The following is a 9,412-nucleotide window of genomic DNA, read 5'->3' as shown; positions in this document are numbered from 1 at the left end:
GGAAGTATGAACAGGGAAAAAAAAATGTGTGCAGTATTTTATTTGAGCAGGTAGTCGATGTTTTGTAGCCTAGCCCAGCACTGTTCACTATTGGGTCCATTAATTGCATCCACTAATTTTGCAGCCCTTGTTGCTGGCACTGAGAGTCCTCTGCTCACACACCATCCCCATCACACACACAACACACTCAGCCACGCTGACCTTCAGCTTCAATCATGCCCTCCTGCCTGCTCTAACATGAACTCACTCAGACACTTTCACATTGGGTTACGTGCCCAACTCCTGGCACTCACATCCAGTTATGTCCAGAGTGTTACACCCACCCTTAATTACAATCACACCCTCACACTCCCCATTCACTTACACCACCAGTGCTGCCCACCTCCCCCCACGTTCAATTATCATCACATGTGATTAAACCTGCAGTTCTGCACCTTTAATCCTCCACTGGCATTCGCATCCACTTATGCTCAACAGCCCTCCCTGGGATGCACGTCTGCTCGTCACATCCATGCATGCATGGAAACACAGCATTTCTTCCTTCATTCTGACAGTGCAGTGGGTTTGTTTTTTTTTTTTTTATTTTTCCTTTCAGTGGCATAAAGAGCGCCTATTTCTTACTGAGGAACAGAAAGACCTGCTGTTCCTGTGGGTTGTTGCCTTCCCAGAAAATCACCTTGAATCCTTATTTTATACCTCCTGAGGAATGTATGCTGTGGTGGTTTTTGTTTTAGTTCCTGGCGGGACTTTAAATCAAGGCACCATTTTGCAAAATGATGTGGGCTTGAAACAAAAGGCAGTTCCAGCACTGTAGATTGGGGATGTATCTATCTTTCATCTGGAGAGAGTGATGGAGTTTTTTTATGGAGGAATATAATCACCTCCTCAGTCCCCTATTGCATCCATGTGAACGTTATGAAAGCAAATTCCTGATGTTCCCTGACACAAAATCTTTTTTCAGAGACCACAGACCTGGAGGTGTCCAAGGCCAGGTTGGATGGAGCTCCAAACAACATGATCTGGTGGAAGGTTCCCTGTCCATGGCAGGGGAATTGGAACAATAAAACCTTCAAGGCCACTTCCATGATTGGTATTCAAACCATTCCCAAACCATTCCATGATTCCATGCCCTCAACCCCATCATGTCTTTATAAAGACAAGACCCACCCCAGAGGTGTATGAAGCCCAAACAAACATTAACAAGAAATCTGGGACTGGTTTCACCTGATGTATTCAATTCCAGGAACACTAACCAGAGACATGAATCTTAACAAAAAAGTCAGTAAGAAAAGAGGATATAAAAAATGTTGTGTACAGACTCTTTAGAGGCATAAACAGAGAAGTCTCATCTGTACCAACCCATATGCACCCATATGCACACACGTTGCATTATTTTTTCCAGAATTTAAAACCCACAGTCAGTCTGAACCAGACTTAAGAGGAAGCTCTTGAGAATCTGAAGTAATTTCTAAAGGAGGTTTTGATTTAGGAAGATAAGGAAAAGCTCAGTCTAAGAAGCCAAATTTCCAGTTGTATATTCCTGACAGAGACTTGGACCTGGGTTTATATTAATCAAGACAAGATCCCAACAAAATTCACTCCTAGGAGTAGTGGCAGGTGGTGGAGAAAGAATAAAAAAAGAAAAGAAGCAAAATCAAAACCATCCAAATCTAAAAAATAACCCTGCAGGACGAGACAGAGTCTATGGATAAGTGCCTGCCACCACAATAGGATACACATGGCCTGTTCAAAAATGCCTTTGCAGGAAGCCAGGCCACAAATAAAACAAGACATGTGGTGTGGGGTTGAATTGGCCACTTTTTTATTAAATAAACAATTGATCCGCATCAAGTAACTCTAAATCTTTTAGGAGTTCTTTGTTGATCCTGACCAGAACTAATATGTGCAGATAACCTGCACTTGGCATTATGATTATCATTCCCTGCACATCTACCACCCATCAGAAATCCCAGTTCTGTGTGTCTCAGATGGGCAGGACAGCAGAGGGGAGAGAAGACAGGAAGGGACACAAACAGGAGGAACAATCTCTTTTCATCACCCAAACATCTTCAGAACTGTCCAAGTCTGAAGAGATGCAAACCACAGAGGGAGGACACACCAGTGTCAGTGTTTTGGGGGTGGCACCCCCATTCTGTGCCCACTGCTGTGTGTTCTGCCCAGCATTCCAGACTGAAATACTGTGACTGCTCCTGCCATAATTCTTGGCAAAGTCAACAGAAGGCAGTTAGAAAAGTGCAAAGGGCAAAATGCATCCTGCCATCTCCTCATGGAAAAATTAAAAGCCAGATTTTTGCCACAACCTGATGACATTAAAGATATTTCTAACAGAACTATAATACAACACAGAAAAATTAGAAAGTATTTCACAGCAACGTTGTCATAATCAACAAATAGCACAATGGCAACACAGAAAGAACATTTTAACCAAATTCCTTGCAAAACTCTTGTATTTGAAAAAGGTGAGATTCAGGCTCTGCTTCTGTGAATATCCCAGGTTCACTCCTGTGATTACAGTGGCTTCAGATAAGTTATCTTGCTCTAATGTACTTGTATGACTTTTATAAGTCAGAGATATTTTGCCCAACATTTTCCTAAGCTGCTGTTGGCTGCTTGCTCCTCATTCTTTTACAGGACATCATCTTTTAACCACCATTTTTTAAAAAGCCATGCCAAGTGTCACAACTCCACAGTCACCACTCTTATGCGTCCCACAAAAATGGAAGCACTTGGGAAAATACAGTTTGACCCTGATGTAACTGAGAAAACATCTGTGAGTTTCTGCCATGCATAAGGCAAGGATTAGGACCAAAATGGCAAAGATCTGGGTTCAAAAGGGTGAAAAGCATGATGGTGACAGTAAGGATTACAATGAAATCATCTGCTAGTGTCATGAAAAAAAAAATAATATTGTCACTCTAGGAGTTGTATTCTGCTTTTCTGTTGATGATCCATCACTGCCTATTTTGATTTTTCATTAAAATAGGAAAAATACCTTCAGAGTAGTATTTTTCTGGAGGCTTGATCCTGAAAGACCAGACCCAGCCCTGAGGGTCCACCAGGATCTCAGCAGAGTTTCTGTGGCACCACTGGCATCCCAGTACCCAGTTAACCTTCTGTTGAGAGTGTTTTTGTGGATTTGCACCCAAAATGATCCAGATCTGATGTTTGTAGTGGGCTCATTTCCTGTGGAGTAAAGGAAGGGAGAAAAATCGTGCAGCACAACATATCCCATGATTAAAACCAAAACGATGATCACGATAGAGCAGGGAGAGCAATAAAAAAAAGATCTCAATCCACATTTTGGGTTCACACCTCCCAAACAGCTTGTGGGAAAATAGTAACAGCAACAACAATAAACACAGAAGCAACAAAAATGTGGAATCCCAATGCCTGTGCCCACAGTGAGAATAAAAAATGCAAAGCCTGGGCCACCTCGCCTTTAATTTCCTAACTGCTGTTTTGTAAGGCTGTGTCATGCTTCTCAGTTCAAACACGCTTTGGCTCTTTATTATTCATGGGCCTTTTTCTCAGTCAGTGGTGTTGAATAATAAAACAGCCCAGGATCAAATGGGCCAATTCTCCACGCCTGACACCAACTGCTACTGTTCGCTGGGCTCTGCCAAGCGTTGCCTCTGATAATGAGTGGGATTTGGTTAAACAGTAAATTAATGAATAATGAAATATCCAGGTTGATCAGTTAGAGAGCACGCTTGCTTTGCCCCCGGCCAAGTGCTCGGGGCAGAAATTACTCTCAAACGGCACTTGCCTGTGTGCTGGGCTGGATAACTATTTTACAGCCTATTGCTTGACAGGATGTTGGGAAGGGGGCGAGGGGAAGGGGGGAAGTCGGGGAAGCGGAGCGGGCAGGGCAATCTCCTTATCACCCCGCATGGAGGGGAGAAGGGGCCGCTTTGGGGTTGTGCAGACCCCTCTAGAAAGGGGAGAGCGTTGCAGGGTTGAAGGAAGTCGTGATGAAACTGGAAAAAGGATGAACTCCCTCTTAGGTCTTCCTGTCTCTTCTACCTACTACATTATTATTATATCGGTGGTAGCATGACCATCGTCATCACTATTATTATCATTATTATTATTATTATATATTCCTAGTCAGGATTACCGATATCACTGGGGTTAACCCAAACTTCTCCCCTTCCCCATCACTGGCAATTCTCGCCTTCCATCAGCCCTGTCCGAGCGTGCTTCAGAGCGGAGCCATCCCTCCTGGCAGGGCTTGGACCCCAGACTGCAGAAAGAGCCTCCCGGAGCTGTGTGTCAGGTGTTTTTGGCAAATAAAAGAGCATGTGAAAGGCTCTGCCGGCACGGGATGGGGCACAGAGAGAGAGAGACGGAAAAAGCAAGTGCAGAAAGGAGAAAACAGCGCTGAATCCTTCGTTTTAATAACACCGGACCCTTCATTTTCTGCATCGGGAGAAATAAGTAGCTGTGAAATATTTCCCGCAGGTCAGTAACACAAGCACATGTATGTACACAAACACAGGCACGATTTTTACCGCTGGAGAAGGGGGAAAAGCCCTGCTTGATTCTCACACCCGTCATCCGGAATTGCACCCCAGCCCAGGGTGCTTATTTGGGGTGCTTCTATTGCTCTACAGCAGCGAGAAAACCGCTACAATTATCACTTTTTATCCAGAAGGGAAACTCTCTGTAACCAACTCACCCAATTTTTTTTTAATGGTTATTCTTTCCAAACTTTCCAAACAAGCCCAAACTTCCTAAGCCAGAGCAAAGAGGGTGAGGAAAAACAATATACACATCTTAAAAATAAAGAAAGGAGCAGAAAACCCATCTCTTTCCAAAATGCGAATTTTCAGGTCGAGGCTCAGTTACTTTCGCTCGTCTCATGTCACTCCTAAGTTAAAGTTTAAAGAAAGCTGTGAAGCGTAAGGAGAAGGAGGTCTCTGCTCTGCCTCGGCCATCGCCCCCGTCCTCCCCCGGCAGCTGTCGGGAGCAAGGAAAAGCCTCCAGGCTCAGGCTGCGATGGCAAGGTCCCGGGAAAGCAGGGTTGGAGGGGTTTAACGAGAGCCTCCTTCACTTTCTCATCTTCATTCCTCTGTGTTCGCGGCGTTGTGTGAGTTTAGGGATGAACAGGCAGCTCTGGGGCAGGTTAAAGTCTGTATTTACTTTATTTCTCGAGCAGAAGCACCTCTCACGTTCACCTTCTCATCTTAATATCAAAATCCAGAACTTTTCGTTTTCAAGTATTTCACCTCGTTCCTTCTTGCTCGCTGGTTTAAAATGCTTTTTTTATTATTATTATTATTATTCCAGACTATTCCCGTGAAAACCATTTACCCAAAAATATGTTATCTAGCCCCATTTGCAGCTCTTCCACCACCACCCCCACCCTCTTCCCATCATTATCAGTTGTTGTACTGTGATTTTCCATTCAGAGCTGGAAACAGGCTCCCTTTTCCCCAGCCAAAACAGGATCCACTCCGCACTGGAATTAAGAGGAATTTAGGGGTGACCGGGGCTGATCTCGTCCTCATCTTTGCTCACAGCTTTTGGGGAAAACTGAGGTTTTCGGTTAAGGTACTGAAAATTTCACAGGAGCAAAAAAACTGCCAGGTGATGCTTTGTGCTCGGAGATAAACTACTGTTAGCGCTGATTTCAAGAGGCAAAAGATCTTCCCTGATACTTTGACGGATTTTTACACGAAAAATAAATGCCCACGTGCATTTCATTCACATTGGTGTTTTAAACGAGTAAAACTATGGATATAGTTGCAATTGTAGAGAATGATCTTAGTAAATCTCAACACGCACTGATTTATCAGCTGGAAAGAACCAAAGGTTTTTGTTTTGAATGAAATGTTCTTCTGGACCTGAGCAAAGCATCCTCCTCTCATGCCGTCAGCAGATGCAGACGATTTCACTGTGTACTTCACAGGACTAATAATCACCGGCACAGCATTTCCCCACGCTGGGGAACCGTGCAGGTCCTCAGTTTTTGCCTTTGTATTAAAAACACCTTGCAAATGTTAGATTTGGGTCATTTGGGGGGTCTTTTTGGTAGCGGAATGTTTTTATACATTTGTCCCATTCGGAGCCGGAGGGAGTAAAAATATTCTGAAAACTCGGATGAGAAATACACGGGCAACACACATACATTCTTATTTTAGTGTTGTTCAGGGGAAGCTCCGAAGTAATTGCGGTCATTTCGTAATTGCGTGAGGTTCTGGGGTTTTTTCGTGTTTGTATTAAGCAGAGAGCACAGAGACACTCTTAACTCCTAAACCCCCAGAGATTTATCCCTCCCTGCCCCAGGAGGCGTTCACAGGCAGCGGGGGAATTTGGCTGGAAGGGTGATGGGGGCAGCCCTCCCTCCGCCGGGACACCGGGATGTGCGGGAAGCAGCAGAGCCCAGCCCCGAGGGGAGAGCGCCGGGAAGGACCTGCGCCTTGCACCGGCTGGGCTCTGCCGCAAGGGTTAAATTCCGAAAACAAAGACAAGGAGCATTTTTGGTTTTGCCTTAACTCCCAAAAGCCGGTAATGGAACAGACTCTGGAGCTACGCGCAGTTGTGACACAAAGTGTAACACAATGTCCTGTACAGCTGTGCACAGACACAGACACCCTTCCAGGGGGGAAATATGTGTCTATGCCTGTTTATGGGAGAGAGACAGAGAAGACGAAGGAATTCGGTGAATATATTGGTCCTGGGGATTATTTAAGACATTTGACTAGTTCTGTCATAGGGACACCAGATGTTATTTATGAGGTCTCGTATAAATGTGGGCCATACCATGCAGGTGGGGAGGGAAAAATTGGAAAAAAAGCCAAAGGAAGAAAAGAAAGGAGTTCACCCCAAAGGGATGAAAGATAAAACTGATGTTTACAACTATATAAATCACGTTGAAGTTTTGTAATGGAAACTAGAACTACCTGGAGTTTAAAGGAAGAGAATGGGGCAAGGCAAGAGAGGCAGAGGGAGGGAGGGAAGGTCCCTGCTGGTCATGGCTGGGAAAGCAGATGAGAGCCCAGAGGCGTGGGGAGGAGAGGTGGTTTTGGGCTGGGGTACGGCTGGCTGTGCTGGGGTCACTGCGGCTACTGGCTGGTTTTATCCCTAGCTGGGGAAGTTGCTGGAAGAGGAGGAAGACCAGGAGATAGGCAGGTAGGTAGGTAGGTAGGCAGAGAAAAAGAGAGAGACAGAAATAGAGAGAGAGAAAGAGAGAGAAAGAGAAAGAAAGAGAGAGAGAGAAAGAGAAAGAGAGATAGAAAGAGAGAAAGAAAGAGAGAAAGAAAGAAAGAAAGAGAAAGAGAGAGAAAGAGAGGAAGAGAAAGAAAGAAAGAAAGAAAGAAAGAAAGAAAGAAAGAAAGAAAGAAAGAAAGAAAGAAAGAAAGAAAGAGAAAGAAAGAAAGAAAGGAAGAAAGAAAGAGAGAGAAAGAAAAAGAAAGAAAGAAAAGAAAAGAAAGAAAGAATCTGATCTTGTTTGAGATCGCTTGGAAAATGTAGTGAAGAAGGGGAGATCAGGAGGTCAGCAGGAATATTCTTGCTTTCCTAACACCACGTTTCCAGAGCCCAGTGTTCCAGTGTCCGAGCCCAGCCCTGGCTGCAGGGCCAGGGGAGCAGAGGACACCCCAGCCCCGGGGGAGGCAGGACACACCACTGCCTCCCGAAGCAGCGAACTGCACTTTATTAGAAACACATCCATAGATGTGCTTTGCATTTGCAACCTTGACACTGTCGCCGGGAGCCTGGGAATCTCGGGGTGAGCCCTTCCTCGTCTCGTCGGGTCCCGTTTTAAAGGGAGCCCTCGGTTTCCACAAGCCGGTGCTTCCGCTGGGTTACAAGAGAGCTTTTCCCGGTGCACTTGTTTTTGTTTGTTTTTTTTTTTTTTTTTAATCTCCTTTTTACATAACTGTTGCACAGTTCTTGAACAACAGAGAAACTTCCTGGCTACCCCCCTCTCCCTCCAAACAACCTCCCCCCAGACTCCGCTGAGAACGGCGAGGGCTGTTTTGAAAGGTTTCATGCAAAACATGTGCTCTACTAAAAATAATACCATCGGTGCGATTAAAACAAAAGCAAACCAAACAAACTAGAAAAGCGTGGCATGCAGCCTGGCTTTGGGGAATCAGCTCCAGCACCGCTGGTATTCCCAGCCCACCGGCATCCTTGTCCCCACACACCTGCCCACAGCTGGATCAGAGGAACTGAGCAGAAAAGGTTTGGGGTTCCCCACTCCCCGGTAAAAATTAGGAAAGGGAAAGCGGGGGTGATTCCCTTTGCTCTTTCTCTCCACCTCGTTTTCCCCCTGCTCGGACCCCGGGCGCTGCTGTCGCCGTCCCCCCATCCATCCATCCACCCACCCACCCGCCTCCTCCATCCCGGGCCCCACAAACTTGCTCCGGGCGTTTTTGCCATCACACCACGGAGAGAAAGTAGGTCACGGCTGAGTCCAAGCCTGGCTGAAGCCGAGGCAGCCGAGCCTCGAAAGCTTTCCCATAGAACACACTTTGGGCTCGTCGTTTGCAATGTTGTTTGGTTTTGGTTTTTTTTTATTGTGATGAAGATGATGGTTTATTTTGGACACCATGGGCGATCAGCTGAGCCGGCTCCTGTAGTCCAAGCTGGAAGGAGAGGGAGAAGGGAGGTAGTTTGGGAGATGGAGGTGGGGATGGATTTATTTTTTGCTATTCCCCCATCCCCTCCGACAGAAATATTAAGTTGCAAAAACCGATCCACCGCCTGTCAGGGCTCTCCGTCTGCCCTCTCCAACCACCGACCGCTCTCCCTAAAAACCAACAGATAAACCCCAACCCAGAGGAGCCTTCAGAGCGGGTTTTTTACTGGAATAGTTCACCGCAGTAAAAACGAGCCTTTAAACCGGTTTCCCACCCTCAGGGCTCCGTTCGAGCACACGTGTGTGTTTGTTTTCAGGGTGACTGTGCGGACGGTTAAATTGACAGTCCTTTCCAGGAAAAAAAAAAAAAAAAAAAGAAAGAAAAGAAAAAAAGAAAAAAGAAAAACAGGGGAGAAAAAAGAGGTGTTTTCTATAATACCAGTAAAAAAGCAATCAATTAAAAAATCCTGAGGCCCTAATCTGCTCTCCCTCCTCCTTTTCCCGACCGCAGGGCAAACCCCGAGTCACTCCGGAGTGGCTCTGGGTTCGCCCTGGGGATCCGGATCTCCCCTCAGCTCTGCGGCGATTACAAACCTAAATAAAGCCGATTGGGGAACGGAGGGGAAGGGAAGGGGGAAGGTGGAGAAAGAGGTTTTCGTTTGAATATTTCCTTTTGCTAATTGCTGGTGCTGCGAGTGTAGACCCAAAGTAGAAAACAAACCCGCATTGTGAACATGAACATCACCCCCGATCTCTGTAGGAGTATATGTAAATATTCATCTATATACACATAGCCAGGTATTC

The sequence above is a fragment of the Lichenostomus cassidix genome, chromosome 3 (assembly GCF_008360975.1).
Source record: "Lichenostomus cassidix isolate B80296 chromosome 3, HeHo_3.0, whole genome shotgun sequence".
Classification (NCBI taxonomy): Eukaryota; Metazoa; Chordata; class Aves; order Passeriformes; family Meliphagidae; genus Lichenostomus; species Lichenostomus cassidix.
Note: the sequence above shows the minus strand (reverse complement) of the source record.